The sequence below is a fragment of the Pelobates fuscus genome, chromosome 4 (assembly GCF_036172605.1).
Source record: "Pelobates fuscus isolate aPelFus1 chromosome 4, aPelFus1.pri, whole genome shotgun sequence".
Taxonomy (NCBI): Eukaryota; Metazoa; Chordata; class Amphibia; order Anura; family Pelobatidae; genus Pelobates; species Pelobates fuscus.
The window spans coordinates 282,230,814-282,254,420 of NC_086320.1; positions in this window are offsets into that span (position 1 = coordinate 282,230,814).

Sequence of the window (23,607 nt, forward strand, 5' to 3'; positions counted from 1 at the left end):
CGCGCAGAGTAAGCGCGAGGGGGGGGCGGCCACGGATCAATTTTCGCACCGGGCCCCATGGGTCATGTGTACGCCACTGTGTGCAGTGTGTACTGGGAAATTACAATGTCCCCAGTAATGTACAGTGTGTACTGGGATATTACACTGTCCCCAGTAATGTATAGTGTGTACTGGGATATTACAATGTCCCCAGTAATGTACAGTGTGTACTCGGATATTGCAACGTCACCAGTAATGTACAGTGTTTACTGGGATATTATAGAGCCTCCAGTAATGTACAGTGTGTACTGGGATATTACAAAGTCCCCAGTAATGTGCAATGTGTAATGGGAGATTACAGAGCTCCCGGTAATGTGCAGTGTCCTGGATATTACATAACCCCAAGTATAGAGCTCTAGTGTGTACAGTTTTTTTTTTTTCTGCTCAAACCATGATTTTTGCTAAAAAAAAAATCAATATGAAACACAAAATACACAAAACAGAGAATGTGTAAATAGGCGCTATTGTAATTTAAGCAATATTACATGATTCTATAGCTCCCATGCGTTTATCCCCCAAAACTACACACAAAACAAGTGTGAAATTTTTTTTTATGAATAAAAGGAGCCTTAATAACAAAAGCCACATTTTTGTAACTTTTAAAAAATATGTTACCTGTATGTCTGTTAAAGAATTAAGAATAAAAAAAATTATACCACATAGCATGATCTAAGTGTGAAGTGAAAAAAAGAATCCCCAAAATGGTCAACTCTTTTTCAGAGCTTCAAAGGGTATGCATACCTCTGTCACCTTATAGGGATTTTCCTGAAAATGCTCCAAAAAATAAATAAATAAAGGATAATAGGATAACATATAGTGCATAATATCTAAAGCTATAACTTTTAAAGAATATAACAGTTAAAGTGACACTATAGTCACCCAGACCACTTCAGCTCAATTAAGTGGTCTGGGTGCCAGGTCCCCCAGGTTTTAACCCTTTCAGAGAAACTGCTATGTTTACATTGCAGGGTTAATCCAACCTCTAGTGGCTCTCTTCCTGACAGCCGCTAGACGCGCTTCTGTGACGCTGGATGCGAAATTCGCATTCAGCGTGCAGAACGTCCATAGGAAAGCATTGAGAAATGCTTTCCTATGGACTGTTTGAATGCGCGCGCGGCTCTTGCCGCGCATGCGCATTCCGCTCCACTCGGGAGCTGACGTCGGCGGGGGAGGGGAGATCACCAGCGCCGAGGGAGACCGGCGCTGGATAAAGGTAAGTGGCTAAAGGGTGCCAAGGGAGGGGGACACTAAGGGTGGGGGTCCTAAGGATGCTGTAGTGTCAGGAAAATTAGTTTGTTTTCCTGACACTATAGTGATCTTTTAATAAATATGCAGCCATTACACACATACATGCACACTACATCCCCGACTCCTCACAGACAAATACATACACGGAACCATCTAGACACACACACACACATAATCTCTACAGCCACTACACACACATACCTGTGGAACACACATACAGCAGCTGCCTTTCTTGGCATTATAAATCGCTTGCATCCCCAATCACATCCTACATTTTTCCCTACATGAGCATACAGAATAAAGATTTGCATCTCTCTCAGATGGCAAACGGAAAGAGATGATCATCACTCTCCAAGGCATCCCCCAATTCACTAACCATCTTCTACAAAACAGAATGTGAAACTTCTAATAAAACTGGAGATTAAATGATACTTGAACATGCAGTTTCTCTAAGCAACTACATAGTTTGCGCTACGGGAAATCTCACCCTATACATTCGAAACAACACTTGTCAGCTGGATTAATGTAAGATATTATTTTAAAATAGATATTCCAGATCACAGGGTTTGAATTGAAGTATTGAGACTTTAACATTACGTCTTCACCTACCACAGTAACCCCGTTAATCTGCTTTTACATGCTGAATGTTTAGAAGGTTTCACTGTTGCAATGACGACCTTTATATTTTGAAAGCAAGATTTAATGGGTTTTCTGACATGATTTCACCAGCAGAGCCCTTCCAAGGCTTTTGTATCCCTCCCAGCTCAGCAAGTGATAATATGTATCATTATGTCTTAAGAATGTATCAAGTGAATGTATGCTATATAATGGCATTATTAATTGTCTGTGCTGTGGTAGAAATATTCAGTATTTCTACCCAGGGAATCATTAAACATTGAGCCATTCTTTAGAGTAAACCACATTTCCCATCCAAATTGGCAGTTTCGATAAAAACTACTATTGGTAGGAGTGTGTAGGATAATAGTGTGTTTGGAAAATTGTGAAGGATAAAATGGAGTCCGGTCTGACAGTGAAAACAGCAAAACAATAGCTAAAGGGCCATAACGGTCTCTTTTTTTTTTTTTTACTTTTATTAATGTAGCCTTTGTAAAGATAATTGAAAAGCATGGCAACTTATAACAAAAGATGGCTTATATTTAGTCAAACATCTTACATTTGAGCAGTGTTGTGCAAATTCAGGGCAGTTCTCAAGGATACATTAATCCCTTAAATACGGAAGAAATTTTACAAGTTCTGGACCAAAACAAAACCAATAATTTGAGCTATATATTTGTTCTACCATAATTTAGCTCTTTGACTGCAAGTGCACCCACACTTTTTATATAGCATTGTTCAAATGGGGTTTTCTTTTTACCTTAAATATTTACTGCAAATATGAACCATAGAAATTATTATTTTTATATTATTTTTCAGGGGAGTCGGGGCTGGGGGGGGGGGGGGGGGTTGCTTGGGATTATTTACTGTGAATCTAATACTACTAAAATACTGCAATAAAGTACACATATTTGTATTCTGAAATGTACATATGGAAATCTGACAAATGTATTTCCTGGGCTTTTGAGGAAGGAAATTAGCCCCATAGTAACATAGCATTTGCAAAAGTAGACAGGGGTATGTCCAGCCACTTAGTCACAATACCTGGCCAAATTTTGTGTTTATATTTATTTTTGCGGTTTTTACACAAACACTGCACTTTTCATGTCTGATATCCACCCTTGGGTGAATAAGGACTGTTTACCTTTTTTTAAATGGAAATTGCTTCAGATTGTGTTTTTCAATCTTTGGGATCAACAGCAGAAACAAAGATTTGTGATGGGTGAGATTAATGAGTCTCAAATTATTATGTATCCAAAACCTTAAAAACTTCAAACTGCTTTGATGTCAACAGAATTCCAAACGATTACTTGACTATATTTGCATTATGGGAGAAACAAGGATAATGCAACTACCAGCATAAATTGGGAGGGAGGGAGGGTGGGGGGGGGTTGAAAAACAAATACTTCCCAAATTTGCTGCACTTTATTTTACATTAATTTTCAATATATTCAATCAGTTATTGATTAACCACAAACAAGGAGAGAAAATGTTGATATTTTATTTAAAACATTGTTTATATTTAGTAATATAACTCTGTGCATTTTTTTTAATTTCTTTCAGAGAACATTTAGCTCCTAGTAGCTGCATCAAAATTCATCTTAAAACCAAAGACAACAATTCTGCAATATTCTCTGCTGGGATGGTCCGCTCTGGACAGCGCCCATGTACCGGGTCTGCACTATCCCATATTGTGCCTAAGACAGGCAGGATCACAAATGAGGATCTACAAAGTCCTTAGCCTAATGGGGAGCTCAAAATAGCACATTGAGCGAGTGGATTGGCAGGATATAACTGAATATCATAACCTGCCTTTTTGGACTCTCGCACTGCATGCTGGGGGAAAGGGGGACTCACTCTCCGGCTCAGGATTAATAGTAAATGCAGAAACTAAATTAAGAATAAAACTGTAGGTTAGAATCAAATAGTAAATTGAAAAAAGAAAGATTTAGAAATTGTAAAAAAAAAAAAAATTAAACCAACTTAAAACCTGTGGTTTAAATTGACACTCTAAGCATCTAAACAACTTTAGCTTGTTTTGCCGCCTCATTGCTTAAGCACAGTATGCTGCAGTGGTTATTGTGTTTGGAGTGTTCCTTTAAAAGTTATTTTTCAACTGGTTCCTCTTGATTTCCTCTAGCAGGATTTGTCAATCTTGTTTATTTTCACATAAATACTGCTTGCAATGTTATGTTAACCCCAAACCGATTGCTTAACAATACTCACTAAAGTGGAAACTTAAACATTTAAAGGAAAAATCTAATTTTGCTGATGAAATAAAAATGATACTATAAGTAATGCAATCATTATTTAGTATTTCATAGTATTAAAATATAAACAACTTTTAAAGTACAAGGCTACAATAGCTCTACTCCAGCAAATTTGATCCTGGGGAATGTACACTTCAGCATTATCAATATCATCTTGGACTGTAATCATAGGCTTAGAGCTCTGGGCAGAATTGATACTTATAATTCTGCAAGAGCAAATCACAGAAAGGGGCCAGTCTCTAGAAGCTGGGTAGAGTGCTGATTTTTGTCAAATTACTTAGTGATACTAAATTACTTTAGTGATTTAATGCAGGGGTGTGTTTGTATGTAATATTTGCTTTTGATTGCAGTGCATGTGTAGTGGATGCAGTGTGTGTGTGTGTGTGTGTGTAGTGGATGCAGTGTGTGTATATTGTGTTTATAAAATATACATATACACAATGTGTGTTTGAATGTAAGCATCTTTTTTGTATGGAGTATGTGTGCAGTGTATACACATACACACACATACAGAGACACACACAGACACACAAATACACACACTGACACACAATACACACAAATACTCACACACTGATACAAAAGGACACACATACACGCAGAGACAGGAGGTGAGGGTGACAGTGTCTGGGAGAGGTGAGAGTGATAGTGTGGGAGGGAGTGTGTGTGCTGGTAACAGTGTGGGGGTCAGTGTGAGGGCAGGGGGAGAAAGGGTTACAGTGGGCAGGCAGGGGGAGAAAGGGTTGCAGTGGGCAGGCAGGGGGAGAAAGGGTTGCAGTGGGCAGGCAGGGGGAGAAAGGGTTACAGTGGGGGGGCAGGGAGTGAAGGGGTTACATTGTGGGTAGGGGGCAGGGAGGGAAGGGGTTACAGTGGGGGGGAGGGGGGCAGGGAGTGAAGGAGTTACAGGAGGGGGCAGGGAGTGAAGGGGTTACAGTGGGGGGGCAGGGAGTGAATGGGTTACATTGTGGGGAGAGGAGCAGGGAGTGAAGGGGTTACAGTGGGGGGCATTGAGTGAAGGGGTTACAGCGTGGGGGAGCAGGGAGTGAAGTGGTTCCAGCGTGGGGGGGGGCAGGCAGAGAAGGGGTTACAGCATGGGGGCAGGAAGAGAAGGGGTTAGAGTGTGTGGGGGCAGGGAGTGAAGGGGTTACAGTGGGGGGAGGGGGCAGGAAGAGAAAAGGCTACAGTGGGGGGGGGCAGGGAGAGAAGGGGTTACAGTTTGGGAGGGGCAGGGAGTGAAGGGGTTACATTGTGGGTAGGGGGCAGGGAGGGAAGGGGTTACAGTGGGGGGGAGGGGGGCAGGGAGTGAAGGAGTTACAGGAGGGGGCAGGGAGTGAAGGGGTTACAGTGGGGGGCATTGAGTGAAGGGGTTACAGCGTGGGGGGGGCAGGGAGTGAAGGAGGTTCCAGCATGGGGGGGGGGGGGCAGGGAGAGAATGGGTTACAGCATGGGGGCAGGGAGAGAAGGGGTTAGAGTGTGTGGGGGCAGGGAGTGAAGGGGTTACATTGTGGGGAGAAGGGCAGGGAGTGAAGGGGTTACAGTGGGGGGGCAGGGAGTGAAGGAGTTACGGGGGGGGGGGGCAGAGAGTGAAGGGGTTATATTGTGGGGGGTCCGGTGGGTTAACGCTCCGGTCTGTAGCTCCGCCGGGTGCAGAGCTGCAGACCATGTAATAAAAGCCTTGCGAGCTCCCAGAGTGTTGCCATGGTGACGCTTGTGGTGCTCGCAAGACTTCTATCGCACAGTCTGCAGACCGGAGGTGCTGGGCAGACTGATTGGACGGAGCCCGGCGGCATGCTGGACCCCTTCCTGATCAGTCTGACTCCCGAGTCTCTGGCGGCCCTGGAGGTGAGGGTCAGCGTGACGAACTGGGAATCGCCCTGCGACCCACCAGTGGGTCGCAACCCACACTTTGGGAACCGCTGCTCTAGAATATAAGCTTGTTTGAGCAGGGTTCATGTGTGTCCAGCTTGAATTGTTGCAAATATGTGTCTGTTAGTTTAGTGCACCTATTGTACAGCGCTACGGAATTTGTTGTTGCGTAATAAATAAATAACACTGCTCTAGCTCATGGATATCTAGTGTTGCAAAGTCTCCTGTCTCTTTAAACTCAATGGATATCCTTAAATTTAATCTATTTTTTTTTTTAAACCATTCATTATTTCTTATTACAACCCTCATTACTAATTTCTTGCATTGAGTTTTGATTAGTTGAGTGATTAGCATATGCAGCAGCAGGCACCTCTCTAGTGGTTTCCACTTTTGTGATAATTAAAATGTTCTGTTCCTCTGCAATACTTTTCTCTAACAGCTTCATAATTCTATATATCTTTTTTATGAATAAGAATTGATTCTCATATAAAGAACAGCTTACCAACACAACCCTGCTCCACTCATCATACAAATATGCTCTTTTTGTTTTTTTGTGATTCTTTTTGCAATTCTTTGCAAAATTATAGAATGGTTGAGAAAGTATTTTGATTTTATATCATAATCCTACTTTTCTTCGTGTTTACGGACATTTTGTGCTCCCTCTGTGTGCGCTCTATCTGCTTCAAACCACAACTACTTCTACTTTACAACAATTCAACTGTAATATATTGCGGTGTAGGCTGTGTTTAAATCAGATACACAATTTCTATGATAGTGTTAGTTTAAAGCTTTCCTCTAACCATTATGCTGGTACACAGCCTCATCTGCTAACAGTTATGATGATCAAATCATATTTCTGTGCACTATTGTTTTACAAAGTTGCAAAAATTCAAGAAACATAGAAACTTTTTTCACTAGCAAGGTTATTCACCTTGAGAATTCAAAGTTAATTTCAAATTAAAGTTTAAAAAAGTCAGCTAGAGTTGGCTAGTCTGGCCTTAAACTTTAAATTCACTTTCAATACACTTAAACTCTGGCCCTAAATTCTCAATTCAGTGAATAACCCTGTAAGTCAAAGGGAATTTAAAATTAAATATTCTTCTACATAGCTGACAAACAAATTTCAGTTAATTTTTATAGTTTATTTGAGATATAAATGTCAACCAATGTGTGACTAATTGTGATTTTGTACATTATTAAGGAGCAAATCCCTAAAGTCACAATGTGCCTCTACTTAATGGGGAAAAAAAATATCCTGCTACACAGGGAGAAATTCGGACTGCAAAATTCCAACATTGTTCACTAGTGATGTTGCGAACATAAAATTTTCGGTTCGCGAACCGGGAACGCAAATTTCCGCAAATGTTCGCGAACCGGGCGAACTGCCATAGACTTCAATAGGCAGGCGAATTTTAAAACCCACAGGGACTCTTTCTGTCCACAATAGTGATTGAAGGGGGGGGGGGGGGAAGACCTACTCTCCTTCCCCCCCAGGGCCCCCACCACTGGGTGGCGGGTGGGGGCCATTAAGATAATGACGGGGGACCTACTGTCCTCCCCCTCTCCGGCCCCCACCCCTGTGCGGTGGGTGGGGGCACTAAAAAAACCAATAAGGGGGGGACCTACTGTCCCCCCCGGCCCCCATCCCCCCGGGCGGTGGGTGGGGGCCCTAAAAAAAACAATAAGGGGTGGACCTACTGTCCCCTGAGCAGCGGGTGGGGGCCCTAAATACAAATGGGGGGGACCCTAGTCACCCCCTCCCCCCCCCAAAAAAAAATCCAACTACCCACCCCTCTCACCCTAAAAATAATGAGGGGGGGACCTTTAACTAAGAACCTGTAAAAAAAAAAATAGAAAAAAATAACTTACCATTCGATGTTTTCTTTCTTCTAAAATCTTTTTTCAGCCCCAAAAAAGGCCAAATACAAAACCATAATAACCGACACAATTAAAAAAAACAAAAACAAAAAAAAAACAAGCGCAAAAAAAAATAATCCATCTTCACCCATGGAGGGTTCCGCGCAGACTGAGCTCTGCAGGGCGGGGGATGGCTTATAAAGCCTTGCCACGCCCTGCAATTAGGCTAAGAACACTCTGATTGGCTGTTTTTTATTGTTTTTTTTAGGGCCCCCACCCACCGCTCAGGGGTGGGGGCCGGGGGGGACAGTAGGTCCCCCCTTATTGTTTTTTTTAGGGCCCCCACCCACCGCTCAGGGGTGGGGGCCGTGGGGGACAGTAGGTCCCCCCCTTATTGTTTTTTTTTAGGGCCCCCACCCACCGCTCACGGGTGGGGGCTGGGGGGGGACAGTAGGTCCCCCTCTTATTGTTTTTTTAGGGCCCCCACCCACCACTCAGGGGTGGGGGCCGGGGGGGGAGGACAGTAGGTCCTCCCCTTCATTATTTTTATGGCCCCCACCCAACAAAACAATGTTTGGTATTTAGTGAATATTCCCCTGTATAACAATGTTTTGCATTTAGTGAATATAGGGGAATATTCACTAAATGACAAACATTGTTATACAGGGGAATATAACAATGTTTGGCATTTAGTGAATATCCCCCTATATAACAATGTTTGGTATTTAGTGAATATTCCCCTGTATAACAATGTTTGGCATTTAGTGAATATTCCCCTATATACAATGATTTGCATTTAGTGAATATTCCCCTTTATAACAATGTTTGGCAAACATTGTTATATAGGGGAATATTCACTAAATGCCAAACATTGTTATCCAGGGGAATATTCACTAAATACCAAACATTGTTATACAGGGGAATATTCACTAAATGCCAAACATTGTTATATAGGGGGATATTCACTAAATGCCAAACATTGTTATATAGGGGAATATTCACTAAATGCAAAACATTGTTATATAGGGGAATATTCACTAAATGCCAAACATTGTTATATAGGGGAATATACCAATGTTTGGCATTTAGTGAATATTTCCCTATATACCAATGTTTTGCATTTAGAATTAAAAATAAAAATAAAAAATAATAATAAAAAAAATAAAAAATAATATATTGCAGCTTCCGAATGAATCTAAAATGGATGCTGTCCAGTAGGTGGGAGGGTCTGCTAGGGAGGGTCTGCTGCTGATTGGCTGTAATGTGTCTGCTGACTGTGAGGTACAGGGTCAAAGTTTACTCAATGATGACGAATAGGGGGCGGACCGAACATCGCATGTGTTCGCCCGCGGTGGCGAACGCGAACATGCTATGTTCGCCAGGAACTATTCGCCAGCGAATAGTTCGGGACATCGCTATTGTTCACACTATTTAGAGGAACACTGTATCATTAGGAAAACATAGCTGTATTTCTAACGCCACAGTGTTCCTGTCTTTGCTTAGTTTTAGTGTCCCCTGGTCTGCAAAAAACAAAACCAAACCCCCCCCGAAAATTAAATCTTCAGCCTCCTCCTAGCGTGATGTCAGCCTGGAGGCATCCTCTATGAGGAGCATTGGGACTGTAGGCATAGGCTTGCCACAATGTGCCTACAATGCTGTCATAGAAAATCATTGCATGCAATGATGATGTGACAGCACGCTGCATATGCGCATGATGTCACAGTATGTTGTTATTATTATTATTATTATTATTATTATTGGTATTTATATAGCGTATTGGTATTTATAAGCATATTCCGTAGCGCTTTACAAAATTATCAGAGGGGGAGGTTAAACAATAAACTAGATAATTACAAAAAACATACAGGAACGATAGGTTGAAGAGGGCCCTGCTCAAAAGAACTTATAGTGTAGAGGAGATGGGGTATAAAACACAATAGGACAGGAAATAGCAATCAAACAAGTTGGAGTGAAGCAGAGCTGGACGAGAGAATAGAGTGCTGTCCTTTAGGAGAGAGCAAGGGACAGGTATGTGAGGTAGAGGTTACTCTGGGAGGCCGAAAGCTTTCCTGAAGAGATGGATTTTGAGGGACTTCATAAAGACTTGAAGATTGAAGACTAGGAGCAAGTCTGATAGTGGTAGGCAGGCTATTCCAAAGGAAAGGAGCCATCCGCGAGAAGTCCTGCAAGTGTGAATTGGCCATATGGGTACAAGCAGCGGACAGGAGAAGGTCATGAGCGGAGAGACTGAGAAGGAGCATACCTATGGCTCAAGAGATATAGGAGGGGCTTGAATTGTTCAGTGCTTTATAGGTGTGGATTAGTACTTGAAATGATTATAGGATACAGGAAGTCAATGTAAGGACTGACAAAGGGTAGAGGTGTGAGAGGAGTGACAGGAGAAAAGAATCAGTCTGGCGCCAGCATTCATGACAGACTGTAGCAGGACGGGAAGACCAATTAGGAAAGAGTAACAATAGTCAATGCGAGAGATAAGGGATAAGAGCCAGGAAGTATAGTGCCGGCCCTCATACCAAAAGGGCTTGGAGGTGTGGCTTCAAATGAGCAAAATAATTAGATTTGGGGCCACCAGGAAAGGGGAAACAACTGAAGGCACTATAACAGTGATGGCGAACCTGTGGCACGCGTGCCACAGGTGGCATGCTGGGCCCTCTTTGTGGGCACGTGGCCATAGGTTCACCTTCAATGCAGAGTAGGCACCTGCCAGCCCGAAAAGGGAGGCGCCTACTCTGCTTCCGGGTCGGGAGGCAGGGGGAGGGATCTGGGATGCAGCTTCCCTGTCCTCCCGCGCGATGCTGTGTGGAGCGTTGCCGAGCATTACCATGGCAACACTCCACACAGCAATGCGCGGGACGACAGTGGAGCTGATTCACAGATCCCTCCCCCTGCAGTGCTTACCACCACCGGACCACCAGGGATGGCTGTGCCGCCCCCCTCACTTCATTAAAGGTAAGAAGGAGGGAGGGAAGGAGGGAGGGAAGGAGGGAGGGAAGAAGGGGGGATACTGACACACAGCACCCCTACCCCCCCAGCAGTACCCCTACCCCCCCAAGCACCCCTATCCCCCCAGCAGTACCCCTACCACCCCCAGCAGTACCCCTACTCCCCCACAGCAGTACCCCTACTCCCCCACAGCTGTACCCCTACCCCCCACAACAGTATCCTTACCCCCCAGCACCCCTACCACCCCCAGCAGTACCCCTTCCCCCCAGCAGTACCCCTACCCCCCCACACACAGTACCCCTACCCCCCAGCAGTACCCCTACCCCCCACAACAGTACCCCTACCCCCCAGCACCCCTATCCCCCCCAGCAGTACCCGTACCCCCCCATAAGTACCCCTACCCCCCAGAAGTACCCCAACCCCCCAGCAGTACCCTTACCCCCCAGCAGTACTCTACCACCCCAGCAGTACCCCTACCCCCCCTCAGCAGTACCCCTACCCCCCACAGCAGTACCCCTATCCCCCCACAACAGTACCCCTACCACCCCCAGCAGTGCCCCTACCCCCCCAGCAGTACCCCTACCCCCCACACACAGCACCCCTACCACCCCACACTCAGTACCCCTACCCCCACACAGTACCCCTACCCCTCCACACACAGTACCCCTACCCCCCCAGCAGTACCCCTACCCCCCAGCAGTACCCCTACCCCCAGCAGTACCCCTACCCCCCACAGCACCCCTACCCCCCCACAGCACCCTTACCCCCCACACAGCACCCCTACCCCCACACAGCACCCCTCTCACACACACATTACCCCTCATACACACACACATACAGCACCCCTCACACACACACACACAGCACCCCCCACACACAGCACCCCCCCCCCACACACACAGCACACCCCCACACACACACACAGCGCCCCCAACACACTTACACAGCACCCCCACACACTTGCACAGCACCCCTCATACACACACACACACACACACACACAGCACACCCACACACACATGCACCCCCCACACACACACGCAATTGCCGTGTTGGCACTTTAAGGAAAAAAAAGTTGGCATGTATTGCGGTTTGGGCACTCGGGCTCAAAAAGGTTCGCCATCACTGCACTTTAACAACTTAATCTAGTTATTATAGTGAGCACAGTGTTTCTTTAACAATGTTTGGATTTTGGTCTGGGTTATAGCCAATTATGTTGTTGCTGGCCAGCGCTTGCCAGCCAACCTATCAAATAGTTTATAAATAAATAAACAAAATGCCTGTGGGGACAATATTACACTAAGGGAGATATTTCAGCTCTCTATGCCCCCATTTACTATACAAATAATGTGGGCAAGTCTACTAAATGTTTAGAACTACAACACCCCCAATGGCTAATAGGTGTTTAGAAAAATACCCCTCTCTGTCTCATTAGAGATTTCTCTGCCTGAAGCTGAAGGAAACAAGGTGAATTGTTAGTGTAGGACTCCCCTGAGAGTGGCAGGTGGGCTTACACCTAATGGCCATTGGAGTGAAACAAAAAAAGCTCAATTTGTCTAAATATGCAAAGAGATTTGGGGTAGTGTGCAGGTAACTCTTTTCATTGTTTTGTATTGGGGCTGATGCGTACTATGGCCATTGCTGCCACCCAGGAGTAGTGGACGTGTGAGCACAGGACTTAATTTTGTGTATTTGTATTTGCTTTTGTATCACACAGCCGTGTTACAGAGCTGCAGCCAAGCCCATGTGTTCCCTATTAAGGGTTGATAAGTATGTGAGAGTTTAGAAAAATACCCCTCTGTCTCATTAGAGATTTATTTTGCCTTAAGCTGAAAGCAAGGTGACTAGTTAGGGTAGGACTCGCCTAAGAGGTCTGCCTTGACATGGCAGGTGGGCTTACACCTAATGGAAATTGGAGTAAAACAAAAAACCTCAATTTGTCTAAATATGCATAGGAATTTGGGGTAGTGCACAGAAAATCTCATATCATTAGGTGTCTTATCCATGTACACTTACTGGTAAGGTGGTCTGACTGGGATACAAACCTAGGTTTCCCAGGTCTAAGGCAGCGATGTTACCACTGTTCTATATAGCTATCATGAGTTACTTTCAGCATTAATAAATCATCAGTTATTACAGGCCACTTATCATTTGTGCGCATACAGAGCATGACTGTTTAAAACCGAGAACTGTGTAGATAACACCAGTAATGCGAGTGGTAAAAAACTAAATTCTATAACAAAAACCTTTGCTCCCCTGCTAAATGAGAGCATAGGGGGAAGTTTAGACAATAGTAATTTATTAACTTGCCCTGAAAAAATTATGTGATATCAAAAAGATTAGATATGACTAAATAAATCATCCTGTTGGAACATTGTAAGGGAGCCTGTGCCAATCTGACAGGGCTGTAAGTGTTAATGAACATTCAGCATTGCAGCATTTTTTTATCACAAACAAATATGTAGCATAACTATTTTTATGTTTCCTATTGTCTGGATATGTCTCTCAGTGCATCTCTGTGCCTGCATGTCTCTCAGTGTGTCTGAGCTTTCGTGTCTCTCAGTGTGTCTGAGCTTTCATGTCTCTCTGTGTGTCTGTGCTTGCATGTCTCTCCGTGTGTCTGTGCTTGCATGTCTCTCTGCGTGTCTGTGCCTTTATGTCCCCCGGTGTGTCTGTGCCTTTACGTCCCCCGGTGTGTCTGTGCCTGCATGTCCCCCTGTGTGTCTGTACCAGCATGTCTCTCTGTGTGTCTGTACCTTCATGTCTTTCTGTGTGTCTGTGCCTGTATGTCCCCCTGTGTGTCTGTGCCTGTATGTCCCCCGGTGTGTCTGTGCCTGTATGTCCCCCGGTGTGTCTGTGCCTGCATGTCCCCCGGTGTGTCTGTGCCTGCATGTCCCCCGGTGTGTCTGTGCCTGCATGTCCCCCGGTGTGTCTGTGCCTGCATGTCCCCCGGTGTGTCTGTGCCTGCATGTCCCCCTTTGTGTCTGTGCCTGTACGTCTTTCTGTGTATCTGCACCAGCATGTCTCTCTGTGTGTCTGTACCAGCATGTCTCTCTGTGTGTCTGTGCCTGCATATTTTTATATTTGTATAACTACATGCATATTTCTTTATGTGGACTTAGGTATACTTGATGATATGGTATTCTTTAGGAGTAGCCCTCACTGGAACATAAAATGGATGCCAGTGAGGACTACTCCTAAAGAATCCAAGGTGGGGATTATTCCACTTACGCCCTATACATTGAGCAGTTTGTGTGCTCTACTAAATGTGAGTAACCATTTATTATTTAATTCTCCTGGCATTATTTTTTTTTACACAGTGCGCACTATTGTTGTGTCTTTTAAATTTATTTTATGGTCTACATATTGACAAAACATCTACCTAACAACATATCATCATGTATCCATAATTGGGTATTGTACCACTGCACGCTATTCAAATTAGAGCTGGTTATCAGCTCTTAAAAACGTGAGTAGGACTATATTATACTTTTTATACTTGTATTTTCTCTGTGATATATTACAGTATTAGTTTTTCCTGTTTGTTTTTACATAAGGATGAATACTAGACATGTGCATTCGTTATAGGACAAATTTGATTTTGTCCGAATTTTCTGACTTTTGTTTACTATAACATAAATGAAAGTCCTACATGTACATTATATACGAAACAAAAGGGCAAATGCTGAATGCATTACCTTTTCTTTTCAGTTCATTTAGTTTATTCCAAGGAGGGAACTACCTGCTTGCGGCTCCTTCCTTGTAATATGTGAAAATAGAAGCGGCAGGGAGCAGTGCTTCCCGCCACTTCCTAACTCTCACCATGCCCCCCCTCATCATTCTATGAGGGTCAAAATGACTCCCATATGACCCCCATATTAGCATATATTAGAACTATGCCATGAGTAAGGGCATGTCTACTAAACACTAGAACAGGTCCCCCATGGTGGGGCATCTTCTAAAATAATTAACAGGGGACGACAGTGTCCTCCTCCAGCCCCCACCTGTGCACCGTGAGTGGGTGCTATTCAATGGAACAGGGACCTAGGTTCCCCCCCTCGTCTCCCACCCATGATCGGTGGGTTGGGGCCCTAAACAACAAAAGAAGGTGGTCTACTGCCTCACCCCCGCCCCCAACCATGAGCGGCAGGTGGGGGCCCTAAGCATCAATAGGAGAGACCTAAAAACTAAATACCTGTAAATAAAAAAATAAAAAATTATACTTTCCATTAGATGTCTTCATGTTTCTTAAACCTTTTTTCAGCTAAAAAAAAAGAAAATATGAAGAAAAAATAAACTTGACGCCCAAAAAAAGCTTTAAGCCAACCAATAAGAGTGCTCTGAAAAAATTGAGCCTTGCCTTATAGGTAAATGTGAGCCTTGCAAGTTACCAAACAGAGCATTCTTATTGGTGTCACGTATTCATCCGCTTATAGAAATGTGGTTAATGACATTTACTGTCCACACAGGAAAAGTTGTGCCGAGCAGCAACCTAATCCACAGAAGGGTTAATGCTGAGCAGCAATTATGCAAATGAAACCTGGTAACTGACTTTGGGGTCAAAGGCCGGTTACAGCCTATCAGAACTAAAGGAGGGGTATTTAGGCCCAGTTCTCATCCTGCTCAGTGCCCTGTCGTGGTTTCCCTTGTGGTTGTCCGAGAGCGCATTCCTGTTATTAGTTTTCTACCTGGTTTTTGACTTTGGCTTTGTTTGTTGACTTCTCTATATTCTGGTATCCTGACTCCTGGCTTTCCTCATCGCTGTGTCCCTTTCTGTGTTCCCTGACCTCGGCTAGTATTCTGACTATTCTATGTACGTTAAATCCGGCCATTCTAAGGACCGGTAATACGTTACTTATTTGTCATCCGTGCTATACAGTTCTATGTTGTAACGGCTACCCAGGTAGTGAGAGGGTATCAGCCGTTGGAGACGTCCTTTTTCCCGGCAAGTATAGTAATGAGAAGTTATACACTAATTTACATACACAGTATGAAATAGTGAAAGTGTGTAGCGCTCAATTTTATAGACTTACTCCACAGGAAATCCTTCAGAATATGAAAGGTTCATAATCTATTTAAAAAATAGAGAAAAATATAGTGCACTCTGTGCAGAAGGTTGTGATTATACACCACACGATAAAAGACACACTCACGTGGTTTAGAGCCTATTGAGGATTGGCTCTAATCACTTCCGCCTTGTGTCCTTTAGGTGACACACACCTTTCACTCCAGGTAAAATTTATTCCTCAAAAGAGAGAGAGAGAGAAACAGGGAAAACTCGCCCTGGTGTTGAAATCCTCAATACAATATGACAGCAAATTATGCACATAGGTGAAGGTTGCTTCTCACCTGAGAGAGAGCCTGTGACCTGGCTCAAAGTAAATCAGCATATGAGTCCTTTAAGGGATGACTCCTTCCCTCTTTAGTAGGATGGAAAATGCACCAAATATGTATTCCAAATAAAATAACTATTTATTACATAAACTTTAAAATCAAATGATACATACAATATAAGGTGAATCCGAAACGCGTTTCGCCGGTTCCGTCCGGCTTTCTCAATCGGTATTTTCCATCCTGCTTGCTTCCTGGTTATGAACCCCGCCTTCCGCCCTGATTGGTGGCCGGAGATCGAATGCCATCCAATCACGGGCGTCGCTGCGAGGGAGGGCAAAGTGCTCCAACTGTATTGCTTTATCCCTTAATGCTGACGTCATCACGCACGCACGTATGATCGTGCGGACGGCGCCACTTCCGGGAATACGAAAGGGTAGCATTTCTTCCATCAGTCTCAAAGACCCAATCATTCTCTTTTAAAACGGTGGGCATCACTTCCGGTCTCACAGGTTTCCTCCTATTATAGTCTATTATAAAAGTTCATACGTCCATTTTGAGTGATGGCAAAAGTCCTGGAAAACCGGAAAGGCCATCCATAGCAATATATACAGTCTTCAATCCTAAAAATGTGCTCATATACGAGCATTTGAGGATAAATAATAGGCAATAAAGTGCATCAGTGGATTATAAATATACAGAAGAAAATATACATCTATACATAGAGGGGAGCATATTACAAATTAAAAGTATGGTACACAAGTGTTAATGATGTTTTTATCTAAGCCACTAAAAATCTTATATAAAAACAGAATCATTAAGAATAACTTCATAAAAATATATAAAAAATGTGCAAAATTGCAATTATAAAAAATAGACTATATGTTAAAATCATAAAAAGTGGCATAGTTCAAAATCATCATTAAGACCATAAGGTTGCATAGTGTTCAAGTTAAAAATCCATTTCATCTCTGTTTGTCCAATTTGTTTGTTAGGATCACCACCTCTCCAGTTACCTACTATTTTTTGAATTCCCATAAATTCCATCAATTGGGGATTACTATTGTGCTGGTTCTTAAAATGCAGGGATACACTATGATTTAGCCTTTTCTGATATTCCTAATATGTTCTTGGATCCTAGTATTTAGGGTTCTGTTAGTTCTTCCCACATAGGCTAATCCACACGGACATGTAATCATATAAATTACTCTAGTTGTATAGCAGGTGATTATTTGTTTAATCTTATAGTTTTTGTTTTTATCTTGTGGGTGGCAAAATTCTCGTACTGTCCTCCTGCTATTATTAGAGCCCTTGCATGCTCCACACATACCGCATCCATAGAATCCAGTTTTTTCTTTAAAGAACTGGTTTCTCAACTTCCTTGAAGGTATATGATTTTTTATCAGTGTCCTTCTAAGATTCGGTACACCCCTATATACAATATCAGGTGTATCTGGGAGTATTGAATTCAATACAGGGTCATTTTTTAGGAGTGGCCAGTACTTTTGGATAATTTTCCTTAAACGTCTACTGTTATGATTAAAATCACAAATAAACTTCACATTCTGTGGTTCTACATTTCCTTTTGTTCCTTTATACTCTATTAACTTTGTTCTATCCACATTTTCTACCTCACTAAGGGCTTTTCTTAGGAGTTCTTCTTTATACCCCTTTTCTCTAAAATCTTCCATTATTTTTTCTGATTGTTCCTGAAATCTATGTGGATCAGTGCAGTTTCTCTTCATTCTCAGTAGCTGCGCCTTAGGGGCGTTTAACAGCCAAGGGGGGAAATGGCAGCTATTCTCCCCTTTATAGCTGTTTACATCCACCTTTTTAAAGTGGGTGCAGGTCTTAAGTGCATTCTGTTCAACATAAATATTCAGGTCTAAAAATTCTACAGAGTTCCTATTAAAATTACTTGTGAGTTTAATGCCCCATTCGTTATCGTTCAGGTGGTTTAAAAATGATATAAGTGATGTCTCATCTCCATCCCAAATAAAAAATATATTGTCAATGTAGCGGCGATAGGTCACAAGGTTCGCGTCCCATCTATGGTCACCATGGATGAATTCCTCCTCCCAATGTGCCATAAACAGGTTTGCATAGCTGGGCGCGAACCTCGTGCCCATCGTCGTACCACAAATTTGTAAAAAGAATTGATCATCGTACCAAAAATAGTTGTTTGTTAAAATCCAATTGATCCCCTCTATGATAAAATCTATCTGTTTTTGCGGAATTTTTTTGGAGATTTCTAAAAAGTGCTTCGTTGCTTCACAGCCTTTTGTATGAGAGATTATTGTATACAAGGAGTTAACGTCTGCCGTTACTAAATAGTAGTCCTCTTTCCATTGTATATCTTTAATTACTTGTAATATATTAATGGTATCTTTCAAGTAGCTGGGACATGTGCAAACTATAGGCTGTAGACACCTATCTATATATTGAGATAGTTTGCTGGAGATTGATCCTATCCCAGAGACTATTGGTCTACCTGGGGGTCTATCTTTATCCTTGTGTATTTTTGGTAAGTAATAAAATACCGGGATTTTGGGATATTGTACGTTTAAAAATTTGTACTCCTTTTGATTAAAAATCTCCATACTCTTTTTCAATTAGATTGTTGTAGTTTAATTTCTCTAGTAGGATCTGTTGTTAAGGTGCAATAGGTTTGTTTATCATTTAGAAGTCTCCATGCTTCCTTATTATAATCATCCATGTTTAAAATTACAATCCCCCCCCCCCCCCCCTTATCAGCCGGTTTGATTACCAGAGATTCATCCTCTCTTAGTTCTTTCAAAGCCTGTCTTTCTTGGGTACTTAAGTTATAATTCTTTATTTTAGGTTTCTTTATTTTATTCATTTCACTCATCACCATTTTTTCAAACGCCATCATTTCATCCGAAATAAAATGGCGAGGAAAAAATGTAGAGCCTTCTTTCAAATCTGTATGTATAGTATCCAATTCATATTCAACTACAGGATTACTAATGGCCGGATGTTTAAGAAAAAACTTTTTTAGACACAGTTTTCGTTTGAACCTATTTAGGTCGAGGTACACGCTAAATCTGTCTATTGGTTTGGTCGGAGCAAACTTCAGACCATTAGCCAGTAGACTTATCTGCGACTTTGTTAATACTTTCTGAGAGAGGTTGAAGATTCCATTCTGTTTGGATTTCTTTCTCTCCTTTCTTTTTTGTAGAAATGTTCCTCCTCTACCTCCCCTTCTTCTATACTTCGTCTCCGTTTGCTTGGGGATAGTCTGGATATTGGAGTTTCCTTGCGCCGGCCTCTCGTCTGTCTGTGCCAAAAATCCTCATCTATTTGGGGTGTAGAGAGGACTTGGAATCTGTTATGTGTGGCAACTTCATCTTGTTTATGAGGAGGTCTATAGGTCATCCCAAATCTATCATTAGTAATGGCCAAACTTGGTCTAGGTGTTCTTATTTTTTCTTTCATTGGGGATGTAGGTTGTTTCCTTCTAACTACTCTTTCCCATCCATCAGTTTTGCGTATGGGTGTTTTTTGTGCCCTCCATGATGGTTTTTCCCTCATGGAGCGTTCTTTACTCCTTCTACGGGTGGGAGTCAGTCTCGTTTGGTCTCTATCTACCCTTTTATTATTTCTATGGAAATCAAATTTACCATTTCTATTCCATTCATTAGTCCTATTGTACCTTGTGTTGCCATAGGATTGATCTTTCCCTTTCGCATATGACCTAATTTGATTTTTTGCGTAATCCTCTTTATCTCGTAAATACTTCCTTTTTTTAATCTCAATGGTGTTTTTTTCGACTTTTTCTAAGTTTATTTGAATTTCATTCATTGCACTAATATATTGCTCTTTTGTCATATTTTCAATTAAAAAATTCTTTATCTCAATTATCTCTGCATCTAATTTTGGTAGTGAACCATTACGTCTTTTAATAATCAGGCTCATCATCCCAAAGGAAAAGCTCTCCAAGAGGTCCGTCCATTCTTTTATAAAGTCCTCCTCCTCCTGATCAAATGAAGGACTTTTAGTGAAACGTAGGCCTCTTGGAGTAATCTCTTCCCTAACATATTTATCTAGTGTGGCGACTTCCCACTTTATCTTAATTTCCCTCATTAATAGTTTTTCCAATTTATAACATGAGTTTCGTATTTTTACTTTTAATTCCTGTCCATTGTCCACATTGGGTGTCAAAGGGTTATTAAATAGAGCATCTATATTTTGTCCATACTTGGACCTATTCTCAAATAGAGACATTTAAAATTTAGCAGCACACACAGAGATGAAGAGTTGTGACAATAATTGATAGTATAGCAAAGTGTTCTGTGTTATCAGGCGCTTAACATAAATTGTAACAAGTGCTCTAATGTTACAGCTGCTCCCACACAAAAAACAGGAACTCTCCAATCCTGTCGTGATTCAATGTGAAGTTATACACTAATTTACATACACAGTATGAAATAGTGAAAGTGTGTAGCGCTCAATTTTATAGACTTACTCCACAGGAAATCCTTCAGAATATAAAGGGTTCATAATCTATTTAAAAAATAGAGAAAAATATAGTGCACTCTGTGCAGAACGTTGTGATTATACACCACACAATAAAAGACACACTCACGTGGTTTAGAGCCTATTGAGGATTGGCTCTAATCACTTCCGCCTTGTGTCCTTTAGGTGACACACACCTTTCACTCCAGGTAAAATTTATTCCTCAAAAGAGAGAGAGAGAGAGAAACAGGGAAAACTAGGCACACCCTAATCCCCACAGCACGCCTATGTATTGACACCGGCAGGGGAGATCTCAGGATCTCCGCTGTCGGCTCATGCAGAGCCGGCACTATCCGAGCGCCGGCTCTGCTCTCAGCCTCCCTCCCCACCGACCCACAGGCAGGGAGGGAGGCAGGAGAGGACCGGCGGAGCTCTTGCCAGCAGCTCCGCCGGGTTCCTCTCGCGAGATTTGAGCGTTGCCGCAGCAACGCTCAAATCTCGCGAGAGTGAACTCTAGCCCCGCAGGGTAGAGTTCACTCTCCACTGGACCACCAGGGATGGCGGTAGCATGGTCCCCCCTCCCTACATAAGGTAACAAGGGAGGGGGGATATTAACTAAACGGCACCTCACCTCACCTCCACTGGACCACCAGGGAAGGCAGCAGGAACAAGAATCCCCCCTCCCTACATAAGGTAAGAAGGGAGGGGGGATATTGAGTCATGTACCCCCACCTCCACCCCCCACAATCACCCACACACATACAGCACACACACCCACACACACAGCACCTACACACATACAGCACCTTCACACATACAGCACCCTCACACAGCACACACACACATACAGCACCTTCACACATACAGCACCCTCACACAGCACACACACACATACAGCACCTTCACACATACAGCACCTTCACACATACAGCACCTTCACACATACAGCACCTTCACACATGCACCCACACACACAGCACCTACACACATACAGCACTCACACATACAGCACTCACACACACAGCACCTATACACATACAGCACACACACACATACAGCACCCACACACATACAGCACCCACACACATACAGCACCCTCACACAGCGCAAACACACACATACAGCACCCACACACACAGCACCTACACACATACAGCACCCTCACACATGCACCCACACACACAGCACCTACACACATACAGCACTCACAGCACCTACACACATACAGCACTCACACATACAGCACACACACAGCACCTATACACACAGCACCTATACACATACAGCACACACACATACAGCACCCACACACATACAGCACCCACACACATACAGCACCCACACACAGCGCAAACACACACATACAGCACCCACACACACAGCACCTACACACATACAGCACCCTCACACAGCGCACACACACACATACAGCACCTACACACATACAGCACACACATACAGCACCAACACACACAGCACACACACAGCACACATACAGCACACACACAGCACCCACACCCACATACAGCACCCACACACACACAGCACACACATACAGCACACACACAGCGCCCTTACACACACACACACACACACACAGCAGTGTGTGTGTGTGTGTGTAAATAAATAAACATATATATATATATATATATATATATACACACATACATATACACCCTAATGCAATAGGCTGCGCACGCCTATGTCTGCCTGTGTGTGTCTGTGTGTATGACTGTCTGCGTGTGTGTGTGTGTATGACTGTCTGCCTCTGTGTGTGTCTGTGTGTATGACTGTGTGTGTGTCTGTGTGTATTACTGTCTGCCTCTGTGTGTGTCTGTGTGTATTACTGTCTGTATGACTGACTGCCTCTGTGTGTGTCTGTGTGTATTACTGTCTGTGTGTATGACTGACTGTCTGCCTTTGTGTGTCTGTGTGTGTGTGTGTGTGTGTGTGTATGACTGTCTGCCTGTGTGTGTGTGTTTATGGCTGTCTGACTCTGTGTGTGTGTGTGTGTGTGTCACATACAACCAATACACGCATATCACACACTGTTAATACACCCATTACAAATATCACACATAGCATACATATCACACACAGTCATCACACCTACTATCACATACACAGACAACACAAACATTACAGCATACATGGATGAGGGGGGGAGGGGGGGCGCTGTGAAGATTTTTCGCACAGGGCGTCTAAATGCCTAAGGCCGGCCCTGTGCTGGCTCATTTACATATATTCTTCATTTTGTTTTTGGTTTTTAGAGTGCTGATCCCATTCCGTTTTGTTCATTTGTCTCTGTGGGCCTGCTATATTTATGTGTATATTCATTGCTGTGTTTCCATATAGAAACCAAACAATGTTTTCACCCAGTGTTAAAATATATGTGAAAGTCAGTATATGGTAATGAAGAAAAGAGAATTTTGATTGCTTAAAGTGTGTTTGTATTGTGAATGTGATATTTTTTAGCTTTGTAGGTGGAAAATATGTATCTGCAAATTGGACTAGGCAAAATGCTAAAAATATATGTATATTACATCTTATTTCTAGATTTCGTTTTTAGCATACACACTCATGCTATTTACATAGAAGTAGAAACTACAAGTTTGGCCACTGATGTTGATGTGCATTGATTCTGGTACAACACAGTACCTTGTCAAGGGAGTCACACTGAAATAATGAAGCTGGTATTATAACTCATCTGGAAAATTGTTTTAGATTGTCTACTTTGCCCACAATTTGCACTGTAATGACAGTTTTACTTAAAGGGTCACTCCAGGCACCCAGACCACTTCTGCTCATTGGAGTGGTCTGGCTGCCAACTCCCACTACTCTTAACCCTGCAAGTGTAATTATTGCAGTTTTTTTATAAACTGCAATAATTACCTTGCAGGGTTAACTCCACCTCTAGTGGCTGTCTACTAGACAGCCACTA